The 18457-nt window shown below is 41.3% G+C and overlaps 1 protein-coding gene across 2 annotated transcripts in view; it reads right to left on the bottom strand.

The window, feature by feature from the left end:
- Positions 1-18457, bottom strand: part of SEMA6D (semaphorin 6D) — a 261006-nt gene that overhangs the window by 70648 nt on the left and 171901 nt on the right. The window lies entirely within an intron of this gene.

Raw genomic sequence — 18457 nt, 5'->3', positions numbered from 1 at the left:
TTTTCCTCAGCTACTTAGTAACTTGCTTGGTTTGCAGATCACATTCCATATTTTCAACTCACTCAGCAAGCTTAGAACAAAGCTCACAGATGGATGTGCTATTTTGATGCAATTAACTGTATATTTAGATATATTCTTATTACACTTTTTGACTCTGTATAGAAATGTTTAGTTTAAAATAACACTGAGACAATTGATGTTTCTGTAGTTTTAATTACTCTCAAAATTCGTATCCACTTTCTGAGCTCTGGAGGCTGGGTATTTGGCTTGGATATTTGTTTTGTCTTTATTTAAAGACACTTTGTGCAATTGAAAATATCCTTTCTGGAGATGGCAAAATGTGATGCAAAAAACAACAACAACAAAAACATTTAACGTCAGAACTCTGAATACTAGATAAACCGGAATGTGTTAAGATAGCTGAGACTTCATAAAATAAAAAATGGGTTGATAAATTTAGTCCAGAGTATCTTTCTCAATAAACAATACCAGTGTCCCTGTAGGTAATATTGTTTCTAATTCATTGCATATCAACATTCACAACACAGTTTATTTCAAAAACTGAAAAAGAAAAACAATACAAGCCTGTTAAAACCTTATTATTTATTTAAAAACAGTAAGGAATGTGTCTTAAGTTATAAGAAATTACCTTATTTTTATTGGTTCTGAGCTCTGGGAGGAAATGTGTATGCAATTATAGTATGTCTTCTGCATCTGTCTGCTGAGTTTATAGTAAGAATAAATTGTGGTTAATCATGTACAGTCTTGTATTTGCTCATAACCACAACAGTGATGTGTATGCACGGCGCATCCTGCTGTTTGTTATTGGATTTTTCCTAATTCACATAGTATTTCATGTTTTGCTACTGAAGACATAAAGCTCTCAGTCTTGTGTGTTAAATACAACCACATCATTAAAGTGACCAAAGTTCCCAAACCTTGCTGATTATCATAATGTACATATGGATCAATGTATTTATTTGCACATTTCTGTTTTGAGGGGTGGGATGGGTTTACATAAACGGTAATGAACGTTAGCTGTGTCTCCTGATAGAATAGCAATGTGTGCCTGAAATAGAAGAGAATATTCTTATTTACAGCTTGACTTTTGTGGCATTTCCTCTGAATTTTCAGTTGTAGGTTTTAGAGTAACCTTATGTTCAATGAGGAAAATTCTCTTAGGCACTGTCTGTTTTAAGGCTGACTCACCTTTGTGGTTAATTTTTTTATCCCCATGTCCTTGCTTTTCCAATATCTTTGAGAGTTTTAGTCTGAATGGTTGAAAAGTCTCTCATTTTAAAAATCAAAACTAAAATGCAGAATTAAAATTCTCTGCTCATAACATTATTAGATTAAACTTTGCCTTTGCAGTTCTAAAACAAAGCAGACGTGGTATTCTTTGAATCCAGACCACACAAAGAGCCAGGCCATCCACCAGGTAAGAACTCCTCTTGCTCTTGGGTAAGCAGTGGGAAGGACATGCCAACCTTTCCGTGGTCTGGAAGATGATGAGTCCTAGTTTTAATTATTCATTACTTGGATATGTCCTGGGAGATTAGTACTCACAACTATAACTTGTCACAAAGCTGTCTAGATAAAATGTATCGCTACCCCAATGCTGTTTTACTAAATCAAAAAAGACTTGTGCTATGCCATATGGTTATGGTCAATAATAATGGAATCTAAGATCTGACATGATGCACATTTTGATTTTCTTGCTTGGAGCGCACATACAGAATAACACTATTTGGGGCTCTGGGCCTAAACCCATGGGAGCAGGGGGAGGCATCACATCTCACGTTCCCTTTCAGAGGTGCTTTCCTTTGCCTATACAAACCACTTCACAGCACGGAAACACCAGATGCAGAAAAAAGGCAGAAAATACTGACTTTGCACTTGTACAACTTTTAAGGATATATTTAGATTAAGAATTAATATTCCAATTGGTTGATTTGCAGGGAGTTCTGCATGGTATTTAGATGCTAATTACTGCACAATTAGAGGGCTAAGGTCAGACAGATCTTCCAGTAATGGAGCACAGAAATATACAGTGTTAAAATATCAAAATTATCCACAAATACAGATCTGAGAAGGTTTTTAAAAAGTCTACCACACATGGATTTCTGCAGTTCAGAGGCCAAACTTTGCTCTTGTTAATTGTACTTAAGTCAAAGGGAACAAGACGTGATGGTTCCGACTGCAGAGCAGGGCAGTGCAGGTTCCCGGCCTCCTCATGCTGCCAGCCAGCATGCACACGTTTGGGTTTTTGGCACTTACACTCTTTCACTCGCTCTTCTCTGGCCAAACACCACACGTGCCCATTCAACATTTTTTCTCTAACTGCCACACAATGGATCTGCATGTTTCTTACTCAAACATCCAAGGAGAGATTACCGTGCAAAACAGAGTTACTACTGTATCTACCATTTCTTACATCTTCCCCTGTAATCTGCGTGGAGCAGAAAGATTTCGAGGTTAAAGAATGCTGACATCAGAAGGCAGAACAATCATAGAGCATTTGAGAGCTGGGTGCACGGAGAGGGCACAATCTGTTTTATTACCACCATATCTTATTATCAGAACCTTTCCAAATGCCGACTATTGCAAATGCGCAGATTTCTATTTTTCACCATAAGTTGCAAAGAGGTAACTTGAGTTCTTTTCTGGTTGAAACACCTAAAATCTGTCCTGCGTTAGGAACAGGTTTCGTTTCCTTCCCAGGAACAGGCTACCCCAAAGATGCTACTCTTGCATTTGAAGCTGCTGAAACTATATCTAAATGGGAATACAGATGAAAGGATATAGAAAGAAATAGCTGCTGCTGTCATTATCCAGGGAAACTGTGCCTGTGTGGAAAATACCTGCTGAGGCCTGAAGGAGGGAAGAGGGTCCCATGCCCAGCACTGAGGGTGCGAGCGGCAGCCCCTGCCAGGGGTCCTATGCTGGTGCTGCCCCTGCTTTGTGGGCACCTCTGGGATAGGAATCAAGGTCTGGGAAAACTTCCTTGAGCCTGAGTGATGAAGGGTCCGTGTCCTAAATAACAGGATTGGCTTCACTTCTCAAATGAATAGTGTCCTACTATATTCAGCTGTGACCAGAGCAACATTCATCAGCAACTGCAGAACACCTTCTTTGTCCTTCTAAGGAAGGAAACAATCAGGCTGAGTGGAACTTTTCCCTAGTAACTAAGGCCACATACAACTTGGGAAACTGAGGGAAAGTTACACCAAGCTTTGTTTCCCAATATTCCACTCTGCAGGGCTGGGACTGGCTGTGCTCAGGCCAGCTCTGGTCTGGAGGCTTCACACCACTGCTAGTGCAATGTTGAGGCACTGTTGCCAGCCGGAGAATAAAGCTCATTTCTCTGGGCTCAGGCTCTGCTTAGACCTTTCAGAATGGAGCTGTGGTGCAACTGGCCAGCGTGGTGGTGCCCATGGCACGTCCCCAGCCTCACAGTTTCTTGTGGAGGAGCCCAAGGAGTTTCATGCAATAGCCCAGAACTGCCTGGTCTTGTCCCACCAGTTGTGCCTGTTTCTGCTTCCCCAGAACCCACTGATGTCTAACTTCTGGGGAGAGGCAGAACTGAAAATCCACCTAAGTTTCAATGCCTGCCAAGAGCAAATGTTTTGCTAAAATCATAGAAATTGTAGAATGGTTTGGGTTGGAAGGGGCCTTTAAAGATCATCTAAGTCCAACACCTCTGCCATGGGCAGTGACATCTGTCACTAGATCAGGTTGCCCAAGGCCCCATCCAACCTGACCTTTAACACTTCAAAGGATGAAGCATCCTCAACTTCTCTGCAGTGCTTACACTAGCTACACTTTGTATTTCTAACTGAAATATTTTTCCCCCTTGATCTTCCATAGCATGGCTGCTCTGTGGCAGTCAGGAGTATGATGAGCTCAGGGCATAAGAGTCCTTTTAAAATCAACACTTATCCACCGAAACTGGGGCTGCTAGGATTTATATTGGGCACAGGAGCCATTTTAATGGATAGCTCTTGACAAACCTGATTTACAGATTAAAATAACAACATTATGGCATTTATAGAATGTATAAATTTAAAGCTGAACTGCACTAGCCATAAAATCTCGGGTGCTTTTGTTACAGCTGTGACTAGCAGCAAAACAATATAGCAGCTAAGCATTGCAATTAATAATCTCCAACTGTAACACATTCAAAAAATCAGGGTCCCTTTCAGAGTGCATTACCAGGTGTCATGTCACATCAGGCTTTCTTCAGGCAATAGCTCAGACCCGACATAAACAGACGCAAAAGACAAAGCTCAGAACACCTAGTAATACGGATTCAAAGAGACACCATGTGGTCTTATTATTCAGGTTTAACTATTGTTCTGTACTGTTTGTTTATCACAGGGCTTTCACTTTCCTTTAGTCACATCCACAGAAAACATGGTCACTAAGCAATCTAGTCCGTAAGTGTGGGTATACTACATATGTCTATTCTATTTCAAATCAGGACTCACGCTGTGCTCATATACTTTGGTAGTTAGCCATCAAGAAGCCAGCTGCAAGTCCTTAACTTCTAGGACAAGCTGCTCAGCCCTCAGCCTGCAAGCAGATGCACCAGGCAGCTGCCGGGGCTGGTGCAGCTCGGTACCAAGGGGCCCTGCACCAGGAGGGCTGCTGGGGAGCGCTTCTCTGTGCCTCCCTGTGCAAAGGCAGTCTCTGTAGCTCCTGATGGAGGAAACGTGGGTGCCACAGTGCTATAAGAAATGTGACAGTCAACACTACAAATATGTAGTTCATGAGATAGATTTTTAAACATGTTCCTTTTTTTGTGAAAGGCTTTCTCCAGGCAGGCAAACCAGAACATTTTGCAGTGCCAGTTCTCTCTGTAGTGCATCCAAAGCTTCTCAATTCATTACCAATAAAGGGTATTGCTGGGTCAGTAATTCCCATTCTGGTTTGAACCAATTCACACTGGAAAACCCAACACTTGAAAAATGCAAGGGGTCAGCTGAGGGAGCAGACCTGCGATGTGGGATCCCAGCCAGGGAGAGGCTTTAGTTCCCATTGCCTGCTCCGCTATTATAGACCAGCAATCATTTTGCATTCACTCTGGTCTATGCCAGGTTTCTGGAGTTAATGATAAAGTTAGGTGCTGCTGAAAATAAAAATCCCCAGAAGAAATTCTCAGAAAAGCATGCAAATTGAATGCAGTTAATTGTGGCTGTTACGATGATTGTATTTAATTTGCAGCATCTTTTGATTGTACACGGCAAGAGATAGCATTGGCACCACACTAATAGGAAATAGCTAGTCAGAGAATACAACAGCCTGCCATTTCATGTTGCATAATTAAGTATCCTGCTCACCTTGCTCACTCGAGGAGTAACCACTTGCACTTATGCAAAAGTCACCCACCTTTCCTAACCCCTCCTCAGCGGGATGTATAGATCACCATCCCCATTTTGCAATTAAGGAACCTGAAGCCCAGGTTTAAACATTGCTGAAGTAGCAGAGATGACAATAATTACTGTCATGGTCTTACACAATTTCCGTCCAAGCCCAAATAGTGAGAGTTCTATAGTGAAGCTTCTGCCCCACAAAAATCAACAGCTAAACTCCCTCCTTACCCCTGTTCTTATTCATTGAACCATAATAATGACAAGGGAGCTATTTGCATGTTTAAAGAAGCAGAACTGAATGCTATAGACTCCTTATAATTAGTTTCACGGCAGCTGACTGTAAAAACACGTAATTTAGGTTCAAATAATATGTACTCTTTAAAACCTTTAAAATACCCTTCCTTCTGTTTTCTCACTCTGAAACCATAAAAACCTAGCACGGTGAAGCTGAAAAGTGTTCAGCGCAGAAATGTAGAATGCTGGGCTCTGGATGAACATATTGTGCGTCTGAAAGCTGTATAATCAATTAGCATCCTACTGGAAACCTGACAGCCTGTCGTGACCCATTAGGAGGTATTCTGTGCTCTCAATATCTGTGGGTATTGGGGACCATTTACACAGATACCAGGTAAGCTCTTACAAAGCAGAATATGATAAGGTCAGCTCTTTGTTTTATTTCTAAGTGCTTTTCCAAGATGTTTTTCTCTCTGGTGGAATGAACATGGCAGTGCAGCTAAAAATGGCAACACTGTATTTCAGGTAAGTGGGTTGAAAAGTCATTCTCGCTGGGAAATGAACTCATGACCTTTTCAATGAAAGGTAAAGCTCAAACAGTAAAAGTTTGCATCTGAGATGCGCTAAATAGATCATTGACTAATAGCTCAAGAGGGCAATAACAACAGAGCCTGCCTAACAGCTCATGCTAATGCAAACATAATGTGCCATGTAAAAAGAGATTAATCAAGTTTTCCTACTGGAAAACTGACAGCCTGTCGTGACCCATTAGGAGGTATTCTGTGCTCTCAATATCCGTGGCTACAGGGACCATTTATGAGCTGGCAAATTTGGGTGACGGGTAATACTACACCAGGACAAAAATAAAGTCTGAGATGGGTGTCAGATTTCTGGTCCTTTCCAGCATTCTGCTACAGACCTTCCCTTTCATTCATACTCATTAATGTACGTACACCATGGGTACATGCATACATGTACCTTGTGTTAATTGCAACATGGGGCATTTACTGTGCAGTTCAAGTAGAAGCCTTCACTAGTTCCTAGAGCTTTTCCTTTTATGATCAGAGGTTCATAAGCTCAGTTTTCAGCAAAGAATTGACTTTAAAACTGGTAAGTACATTCAAACCATATCTGATTCCCTTCACAAAAACAGAGAAAACAACCCAGTTCAGATTATAATTTAATGTCAGTGATGAATAAATAAGATTTAATGACAATATCAGCACTGTTTGATGAGGGCAACCTCAAGTCGCTGGCTCATCTCTTCCATAAATTGGAATCCACTCTGATTAGACTGCATTTGGCATTCTGCTGTGCATTACTCAGTTAATGCAGCGCTTATACTAGCTACCCTTAATGAGGCAGCAGCCGTGCCTTCATTTTTAAGCAAAAGCTTATCTACGTGTCTCTGGTTGATTTTGTAAGTGAGACAGCAGATCCTCAGACCCTGTTTGCTTTCATCTGAATACCTGAAAATACTGTATCCTGCAGAAGTGAAAGGTACAACATTGCTTCCTAAAACCCAGACTGCCACATGCAAAGTGCTGTGCAAAAAAAAAAAAAAAAAAGGCTTTCATAGAGTGATACTTTTAGATGTTTCAGCTCTTCTCTGCTGTGATTATGAAAGCAGTGTTTTACCTCCTTCCTGTGCGTATCACATTGTGATTACTTTCTTGGGGAGTTGCTGGATGAAGTAGTTAAGCAAACACTAAAAAAAATAAGCAATAGTTTCACATAGCTATGTTCTAAAGTAAAGTATGTTTCAGTGATTTAGAGGCTTTTGAGCTAACTGATTTAATGGCCTTATATAGCTCCAGTCCATCAAAAAATACTGGGAGACTAATTCATCACCCCCCTGCCCCTGGCTACTACTGCAGCTATTTATCCTAGTGCAATGCCAGTGTCAAAGGCTACCAGACCAGAATTAGAGCCTTACACATTTATTTAAGTGAAATTACAAGGTATAGTGTTACAATGAGCTGGGATCTGTAAGCTGATGGAGACTGGACCATCCAGTCTTAATTATAACAACCCTTTTTTATCCCAGAGACTCCACAAATCATGTGTATTTTGATTAAAACCAACATCACTCACTTGATAAAAAATATTGGTAAAGTAGATGCACTATCATAGTATATTTATCTTTATTTTTCCTGACACAAACTGGTCTTAATGTAACAAACCACGTAAAAAATCACTTAGGGTACAGCCATGTCCAACAGTAGTATTATGGCAGCTTAGGGCATGTATTCAGCAGTGGAACAGATCCATGCCTGGGTTTAGAGCCCCTTTTGGGTTTACTTTCTATCTGTATAGCTTGATACCAGCTTGGGCAAATGCATCATGCATTATAGGCACACTTTTCATTCCTGCTCAGGAATATTCTATTTTATGAATGACAATTTCAAAATATTTTGAAGTTATACTTCATTTTTGGACATGATGTTTGAAAGCAGATGACATCCTCTACTGTCAGTTAAAACTGATTTCTGGAAAATCCCCCTTTATGACATGCATTCTTCTTTAATTCTCAGTTTCTAGCATGATAGTTGGTATGGTTTATTCTAAGCGATAAGATGTTAAGCTTGCTATGATTATATTATTAACATGGGTATAGCACAAAAATAGTGATGAAAAGTCACTAAATGTTGCTATAAAAAGTTTGATAAGTTGCAGTATTCCAAAGTATTTTTGCCATAAAATATTTTTATAAGCTGAGATTCAAACCTATTAGTTGAGAATTTGTTATCCACAGCAAGATCTCAGATAAAACCAAATATTTACCTCCCTATATACATAAAAGAAAGCTGCACAAGTACAGTCTGAAGCATGGTACAACTGTTAAGAGTTTCATCTACAGTAGCGCTATCAATAAAGACAGCCATGTCTGATGGATTTGAAGTACCCTCCCATACCTTCTATATTTACTACACCTAATCATCATTACAACAGAGTGAGTTGTACCAGTGTGCCATAAGCTGTCACCAAGTATCATGTACTTCTAAATTTAAATCTTGGACATGAGACAATAAAGAATTAGAATTCTTAATTCATGAGATTTCTTAAGCGTTTCCAGTTACCTAAAACTGTATCACAACAGTCAGACCCCTTGAGTATCGTAGAATAAAGTCTAACATCTCTTTACCAAGCCAAAACTAAGGTCTCAGCTGCAGGTAGTAAACAGGAACTACCTACGCTCAGATGCCAAGCCTGCTCCCTTCACATCGTCCTAGACTCGCAGAAGGTTATCCTCTCATCAGTCTCACCCTGCCTTCCACCTTTGCCTTCACTAAGCCCAAGAGAAACCATTCTCCAACATGCCCTTAGTTGGGTGAAGAAAATCCTGTTCACCTCCACTGACACCATGGGCTCAACCCTGCAGCATATTCCTTCAAGGCACGTATACCTCACTCTTCATATTCTGCTCACACAGCTGCCAGCTAGCTGTGCAAAGCCCTGGAGCATGTGCAGATAATGCAGGCATTCAAGACAACGTATGCAGTGGTGGTTGTTCATACTGGTTCCCTCTGTACTTTTTTGACACTTCATTTACTGACCCATTTGTGCAGACTCCTGCTACTTTAGGGAATGTCAGAGGGCATACAGCTGAGGGCAGTCTGTACCTCAGCTGAATTGAATCACAGAAAACAGAAAAATTGGGGCTAGAAAGGACCTCTGCAGATCATTTAGTTCTTGCTTGTTCAAAGCAAGTCTAACTTCAAAGTTGGATCATGTTTCTCCAGGATTTGTCCTGCAATATTGTAAAAACCTCCAAGCATGGAGGTCCTAGAGCCTCTCTGGGCAGCCTGTTCCCTGCTGTGGTGCTCTCACGTTGAAAAATTATTTCCTTACCTCCAGCTAATATTTCTCTTACTGCAACTTGTGTTGATAGCTTCTTGTCCTTTCACTGTGAGCTCCTACAAATCTGTCTCCATCTTTTTTGTAACCCCCTTCTTTAGACAGTGAAAGACTGATTATATCTCCCTGAGCCTTCTCTTCTCCAGGTTAAACAAACCTACCTCCCCCATACTACTCCAGCCCAACCACCTCAGCAGCCTTCCACTGGACTCATGTATTTAGGCATCCCCAAACTAACTGCAATATTGCAGACAGTCTCAGAAATGCCAAGGAGAAGGGAAAGCTCAGTTCCCTCGCCCTGATGTCCCTCCAGCCAGCTGTCCTGGTCTCAGCAAGGCGAGGGCATCACAGGGCAAACCTAAGCCTGCGTTAACAACATTGTTGGACAGTTGACATTGATAAAGTGCTGTTTATGAGGAAACCAAGATTTTTTTTTGTAATCATATGTTTCACCCATTATTCTCTTACCTTACCATTTTCCCTGTAAATTCAGATCACTGTGACATCTTGGCAGGCCTGGTTTGTGGGCAGTTCTTTCCCAATCCAGCTAAAGCAATGTGATGAGAAGCAGAAGAGATTGCAATATGCTAACATTTTAAATGTGCTTTTGAAGAGGCCTTTGGGCACAGATGTTCCATAAAACTGTATTTATTATTATAATAATCTGCTGAAGAGTGCAGCTGTTTATTCAGGGGTCTGAATATTGAAGACTCCCTAAATCTAATGATTCCTAGTCTGCCCCACTCACTACTCACTGCACTTCCAACACTAATAAGAAATACAAATGAGAAAAATCTGTATATACCAACATACTTCAGAGCACCGCGGAATAAATATTGACTTACAGTATAAATGCTGAAAAAATAAATCTTTCAGAGGGAATCCCTTCAAAATACAAGTGGTATCAAAACAGCTTCTGAGGAAAAGTCTCAAACCCACAACACAGAGGCATTATTTGAGTTTTATGCCCAAACTGTAGAAGTACATTAATAGCAGATGCCTGCAAATACTCTGCCTTGTAACAGCACTGATACACATGGGCAAAAGGCTGGTTTACAGCTTCCCTCAAGATGCTGTGGAGATGCAGTTTTAAGTCCACAGGACTTTTAAAATAGTGCCTGTCTGGTAGGTCAGTAGTTTTGGACAACATTACTAGTCATGATTTCTTCATATTAATTCAGGGAGGGGAACAATAATTTGAAAATCAGAAATGTGCAAAAATCTATGATAAAAATACAAATGGCACATTTTTTTTCCCTAGATGATGTGGCAAGTCCTTGCTCAAGCAACTTCAGAACTGGATTACTAATCTCATCTGGCATGCCATGACTGAACAATTTTCTGTCAGTGATGAGATAAGAGATTGCAGAATAGTTAGAAAAAATAATGAGTTTAAAGCTGTAAACTTTTCTCATCTGTAACCACATCTGTTTTGCCTGACTCTAATTGTCTCTTCTGATTTTGTCCCGTGGAAAGCTGAGTGGGATCTGGAGCCCTCCCGTCTCTGCTACGCAGGTGCCACAGCGAGAGCTTCCTTGGAAAGCTTCTCCTTAGCTTTCTGCTGCCCTTCCCCAGCAAGGAGCTCTGGGAGCCCTCAGAGCACCTGGCTCTTTAGCCAGATGTTTGGCACATGAGGCCGAGGGTTGCCTGCTGCAGATAAGACTGTGAACAACCCAAATCACAATAAATATTTACCTTTATCAGCCTCGACAGGGTTCAAACCGGCATCTATTTAATATCATATTTACAACTATTGTCAGGAATGATACCTGAGGTAGTCTCCAGAGGAAACTGCCTGCAGGTCTACAAACCTCCTTCTGAGCCTGTTCTTTTATATTCTTTCATGCTCTCAGCCCCTTCCTGAAAAATCCAGATTTTTCATATCCACCCAGTAATGAAAACATGTTATTTTTGGAGATATTAAATTCATATGCTATTGCAGTTCCAGAAACATTGTATTCCACTGTGGAAAAGCGCTATTTGTTCATCTGTTTGTGAACTCTACAGTATGTAGGTTCACTGGGGGACTGAAATACTGCTGAAACCCTCTGCCTGTTCCTCCTCATTTCTGCAGAGAAATCTAGCAGAAAGCTGTTAATTCCTCATTTCACCATTTTCATAATAAATGATGCAATTTCCTAAACAATACAAAAAGAAACATTCAAATTATTTGTTTGCTGGAGATTGCTACAGAGAAAGCTGATTTGCAAGCAGAAAGGGCTCGTGTTGTCTTGCACTGGGACCCAACAACTCCCACACCTCGCACTCTCACTGTACTGAATCTACAGCAATAAGATTCTCTGTACGAGTGCCTGTGCTCCTTTCTTCATCTTTGGCCTTTCCAGCCAGGCCCATGTAAGGTTACAGACACAAACCAGCTGGCAGCACGTTTCACAGAGGATGTGCAGAGAGCACATCCCCAGAGTCCCCGAGGCCACCGGGCTGAGAGCCTCGTGCTGCCTCCGGAGGCTGGTGCGCATCACAGAGCTGAGAAAACCCTCCCCAGCACCCGTGCGACTACCGGCCCATGGCTCAGCCGCTACCTGAACCAGCCCGTGTGACTGACGGCCCAGTGCTACTCACACGTACAGCCTTCTTTGCTGCCGTGTGTGCACATTCCCCAGGATATTCATATACTTCAAGGAGGAAGAGGCCAGAAAAATAAATGAAGTTAGTCCAGGCAGAGGTGTTTCTGACTGCAGTATGTATTTTATGATAATAAAAGATGCAGAAACCAGCAGTCTTCCCAGCAGAGCACCAGCTGGCTCCACATGCTGCAATAATAAGCTCTGCTCTAAAAGCCTGGGCCTCAATATCTCATATACCAAGTACAAAAGCACTAACTGGACTACGAAGTGCTTGCAACCATATCGGTGGTTCTGAGCTACCTCACAGTTTACCAATGTAGAATGAAAGTCGTTGGCATGAAGCTGGTGTCTTTGTTTTGTGCGCACTTTCAAGTTCAGTCTGTTAGGACTGTAGCGGCTTAAATCACAAGAGGCTTTCACGCTACAATATTTTATACCTTTTAACAAGAGCAACATACTGAACATAGTTACGTAGTGCAAAATCACACAGTGTAAGGTCTGATGCCACAGTAGGCTAAGAGTGGAAGGGAGACCTGAAGTAGCATTAAAAGTGGGTGCAGTGACACACAACTCGCTTCCTCTGGTACATAACTTTGTTGTACTTTCCCATAGCCATTGACTCATTGCTCCCTACCTGTGGAGCCCATTTGCTGTTGGAACATCAGCAGAGAAAGATGGCTGCTGCTAAAGGACTACCAAGAGTGAGTGGACAATGATTTCTAAGTGCTCAGCAAAGCAAAATACATTTTTACCAGAACAGTTAAAGGCACCTCTTTCCCCAAGCACCTGTCTTCCTGCCAAATTTCAGCTTCCTATCCTTACCACTGTGTCTTTTCAATTATTCGATAACAGTCACATGCAATTTTTCTAATGGGAAAAGTGACCTTTTTGCTTCACCTTATTCTCAAAAACAATGAACTATTTTTTGCTCAAGCTTTATTAAAATTAATTTTTAAACACAATAAAGAGTCACCAAGGACAGGAAATTTTTGCTTGAAAAGTGAAAGATTCAAAAGGTGTTCAAATAACCCCTGAGTGGAAATGGCTGTGGTCTCAGGAGGTTGGTATTTAAGCTGGCATGTGATTTTAAGCACTTGAGCAATCCCTAAGAAACAAAAAATCAAAAATCACACACTGCAAATGACATGTAAGTAATGAAACCTTGATAACCTGGGACCATAAACATAAGCCCAAACCAAGTAACCTCAATATTAATGCTCAAGTTACACACTCATTCAAGAGCTTAGTGTAGACACAACCTAATGCTGTTTTCAAATTGCTACGATATTTCACACAGTGCTATGGTAATATGTTCTGCTGTATACAGTGTGATGTTAATTTTTATGCTTTACAGTAGAATGTGCATTGACGTTGAATTACGATTGCTGTGGGAATCGTAACACTGGAAAACATGTCTAAATCTAAGCTTTAAGGTCATGCTAGCATATCTTTTACATTTAATTTCCGTTTGGGGAAAAAAAAAAGGACAGGGAGAGGGAAAGGAGAAACAACTGGCCATTATCGACCTTGCCAGGAAAAAGAACTGAGATATCCCAGTATGGGTTATGTGGGGATCTTCATCACACTCCCACTTCCTCTCTTACCAGTTTCTTCTTCGCAAGTACTACTTTTGCAGAGACACCCCAATGAGGGCTGCTCTGTGATACAAGGATGGGAGAAAGCTTTTAATCTTCACATGTAACCTCGAGGATGTTCTGGATTCACAGTCCAGAAAAGAAATGATGTGAGGCAAAGTTATATCAGCTAGTGACTCATGGAAAACTCAGGTCCCCGCTACAGAAGAATCACAGCACAGACGCACTTAAAACAAGGTGAAAAAAAAAAAGAATAGAGACAAGCAAAACTGACATTCCTACTGAAAAGAGCCTTTATCACTCCTCAAGTGATACAGGAGAGCAAGGTGCAATAGACTTTTTACAGACAAAATGCCATTTTGTTGACTAGTGACCTCCTGTCTTCTTTGCACTTTGAAAGTGATTTTAACTGACTTTTGGATGTTCTCTTTTAGTTGCCTTTTTTTTTTTTTTTCTTAGAGTTAGCAAATGGCCTTGTTAAACATGCCCTTTTCTTGGATTCCTAGGTATTTTGGAGGAATATTACCAGGATCAGAATCCCTCTGAGTTTTTCTTTTTTTTTTCTTTCTTTTTTTTTTTTTTTTTTACAGATTATATATAGAAATTATAGCTTGCTTCTTTTCCTCATAGGGGATGGAAATCCATACAAACCGCAGAACACTAAGACCAAGGTGGGAAAATCAGTAGGTTAGAAAAAGGAAGGTAACATTGTGTTCTTTTTAGGTTTAAAAACAGCTTTCCCAATCCATACCGGTGCCGTGAAAGAGAACTGAGAAGAGTCAGAAACAGAGGGAATGAGTGGGACAGCTCTGTATAAATTTCATCACTTTTTCATCATTTGGACTCCATGTCTCTGAACTCTTTCATGGTGTTTTATTAGAACAATACAAGTCGGAAAGAGAGGAGCAGGTTCAAATCTGTATGCCTGAAACACCAGGAGGATTATCATATTCCTGCTTTTTCACCTGATGTCTCCTCCTGGGAAACTGTCCGGTGCAGTCGAGCAGTTTTGTCTGTGTGTACACAGATACATATGCACAGATACCGCATATGTCTGCCTTCCAAAACATATCTGTGAAGATCTTATGGCTACTAAAAATATATACATGTTTGGAGAGCTACATATTTTTTAATAGTGTTTGCCGTCTCTCAGTTAAAAGTTTCTTCCCCTTCCAAAAACTGTATCTTGTTTTAAGGAAAAGGCATGTGTATCAGGGGTGGTCTGCCTCATAAAGAACCACAGGGCTCAGTGCCAGCCAGCACTTTTCAATTATCAGGTCCAGGTGGGAAGTGTCAGGTGGTTCCTATAAAGGCTGAGGAACTGCGTGTCTGGTGGGAAGGTTTCTGTGAAGTCTGTTTTGGCTGAGGGAAAAAAGGGCTGAAATTTGATTTTCCTAAATTCAAAAAGCTCCCAACTGTTCAGCCTGGCTCCTGAAGGTTGGTGCTAGATGTGGTTGGGCTAGGGGTTGGCCTCATACCCTGTGCTGTGCTGACCTAGGTGTACTACCAAGTCCATGAGACTTGTCTGCGTCATTTCAGAGTCCTGGCTGCAGCAAACAGACACACACCTGTCCCTCTACCCCCCAAAATGAAACAAAACAAATGAACAAAGAAAGCAACCTAATCCCAAAGAACCCACCACGCACACATTAAAAATTCTTGCTAATGTACACACAGCAGAAAAAAATAAGTAGTAAGCAATCATCTGAAATGACTTTTACATTATAGATTGCTCCCGAATGAGGCCTAATGGTGGAAGCATCATTGCAAACTCTTTTCCATTTGCAGCGTGCATTTATGGTAACTATTCTGCCCAATTTCCTGTACTTTTGCTGGCAGAAAGGGACAGATTCCCTCTCCTTTACTCTACGGCTCCTTCATGCTGCCTGGGCAGTACTGCACTTGTGCTTGGTCCCTTCCTGGAAGCTGAGGATAGAACTGGAATGATTATTGTTATGCAATAACTATTTCTCCTTTATCTTTTCTGAGAGGGGAAAAATGTACAAAACTACTGGCCACATCCACAGTGCACCAATTAGAGATAGAGAGGACAGGTATTCAGTCTCCATGGATGGTTCAAGGTTAGAGAAAATCACCCACTTTTAGCAGATAACAGAATCCTAACAATCTGCCTTAAACTGGGATTGACTGTCCACTATCTGAGCTGATAGTAGGTACAATATTTCATCCAAAGACAGGCGTATTTGCCTTCTAGTTTTACCACTATGTAATATTATTTTGCTGACCTTGAGTCACATTGGCAAAGGAATTGATGTAACATGAAAGGATGTGACACAAGGCAATCAACAACATAACACGATATGAAAAGCCTTGAGAAGAACTTATGTCCTCAAGAACAGAACACCTACTACCCAGTCACATATAGAGTTTTGAATTGGGAACAGCTACCAGAAGATACAATATAAATCAATATATGTCCGCTTTATTCACAAAATGATGGATAATGTAGCAGGCCAGCTTGATTTACCTTAATTTGCAAATCGATTCACTACACTTTTTTGAACAAACACTAATCAATTCCAGATCAAAATAGACTGAAGTGCAGCAGGAACTGCTGGCCCCAGCTGGGCAGCAGTGACCCTACAGCTGTGCCCCCGGGAAGGCTCATGGGGCCAGGCAGCCAGCAGCACCCAGTGCTGGGCCACATGGGGCTGCACTGCACAGCAAGCTCACCTTTGGGGAGCCCTGGGTGCTGCCTGACACTGGGGTGATAGTCCTGTGGAGGAGTTTGGCTGTGTGGAGGAGTTGGAACCGCAACATGTGAGTTTGTGTCTCTTACTGCTCAAAGACACCACTGCAACACAGGCAGAACCTAACAAACAGCAACCCGCTGGCTACCCTCACAAACCCATCCCCTCACCTCTGGATTCTTGCAGCACTTTGTTGTGATTTCATGTGGAAAATGTCGCACCTGTCCAGTGCCAGGCACTGCACAGGACAGCGGGGCTGGCCGGGCTCTCAGGAAGGGCAGGGACCCATCGTGCCTGAGGCTCTGCCTGCCCCATGCCCCCAGGGCTCTCTGAAAAGGCACAGCCTGAGCTGCTGCCGGCAGCATAGGGGCTGTTGGTGGTACTACAGCCCTGCCTTTATGATGTGACTCGGGCAGGGGAGAACATGCCGCCGATAGCCCTCTCCCATGTGGTAGAGGCCAGCTGATCTACATCGAACTTTTTGTCAAAGCTATTCTGAGACACAGAATTACAAGACCTGATACATGGAGCTCTGTGGGATTTTACGCCTGGAAAACAATCTTCAAAATGTCCTCGAATATGAACAGTACTTTCTGTGGAGAATCTGTATGAGAGCTACACATGGTCTCATCTATCACAGTACTGTAGCAACAGAAGTAATTACTGCACAGTCTTTGAACCAACAAATCCCTTATAAAGGGCTTGCGAGTGAGGGTGCAGAAGGAAACAGATTTCAAAGGACATGAAAAGTATTTCCCGTGTGAGGATTTTAAAGGGAAAGCAGCTGTAAGAATGAAGATATTCAGGAAGAAGATCAGTTGTGTTAAAGTACTCAGATGCTGTTCTGTGTCTATGCCTAGAGCAGCATTTTACAAAATACTTGCAAACCAAACTTGAGGTCTTTCGTCTCGTTTCACTCTTGGCTGTTCTTTCAGAGGACTGGGAGAATACAGCTGTAGAGTAACAGTTTAAAGACTGAGCTCTTGAAATGTATGAGGAAAATATGTCTCCATTTTAAAAATACAGATGGATTATTTCCACAGATGATTTGCAGATGTAACATTTAGCTATTTAAAGACTAGAGCTCTTTTTTTTTTTTCAACACTTTTGGAAGAGCAGTAGAAAATCGTATTTGTGGCAGGACTTAAGCTGAAATTGTAGAGCTGTTCCATTAGTACCCATAGCACCCATCACATTTTTGTTCTTTGTTTCAGTTAAGGGTTTCCCTTTTTTGTCTTTGCCTTTTCTCTATCTCACACTTGGCTCTTTTCTGCCCGTGTCCATAGCAGCATTCACTGGTAGATTGCAATGATGCTGAGAAGGACTTCTGCCAGGGGAGGAACGGAATTGGCGAGCAACAGGCGATGCAGTTCATGGTCATTCTGGGCTTTTTGCCTCCAGCACCATACCTTTGTAAGAGACAGTACCTGACTATTTCAATCCTGATAATCTTGGTAAAGAAGGACTCATTCTGGTTTCAGTTTTAGCTAATGTGTCAGTGGTAGGCCAATAAAAAGCAGCTAAGCAGTGAAAGTTTATTGTGACATGTGCTAACAGGTACAACATTTAATGCAGGACATTTGACTGGCCTTCGAATGCTCCTAGGAGCATTTAAAAAAGAATATTATTGCTATATACAGCAAAGAAGGTGCTCTAAAAGTATCTATATTTCTTATTATTTTTGGTATCTAAGGGAAGATACAACGTGCCAGGCAATTGTTACCTATTAAAAGATTTAATCGTGCCTTAAGACTCACATACAAGAGATCTCTGTACAAATACGTAGAGAAAAATACGAAGAAAATATGATGCATTTGTAACTATTTATAGACTTCATACATTTCTACTTGTAAAAATGGTTAAATGTGGTTAAATCAACAGCTTTAAAGCAAATCTGGGATCATTAGAATAAGACTGCCCACGTGGCTGTGTGGAAGAGTTTATATAACCATGCTCTGATCATTTTGTCTAGAAGCACAAGAATATTTGGGAGAGAGGTAGATGGAGTAGATAAGAGGTGGATGGATGTTGGGGTCATTATTGGAAGATGGCAGGCATAGATGAAAGGACACAGAATAAAAGGCAAGAGTAAATTAATA

Source organism: Anser cygnoides, chromosome 11 (assembly GCF_040182565.1).
Source record: "Anser cygnoides isolate HZ-2024a breed goose chromosome 11, Taihu_goose_T2T_genome, whole genome shotgun sequence".
Classification (NCBI taxonomy): domain Eukaryota; kingdom Metazoa; phylum Chordata; class Aves; order Anseriformes; family Anatidae; genus Anser; species Anser cygnoides.
This window is presented reverse-complemented; position numbering and strand designations above follow the sequence as displayed.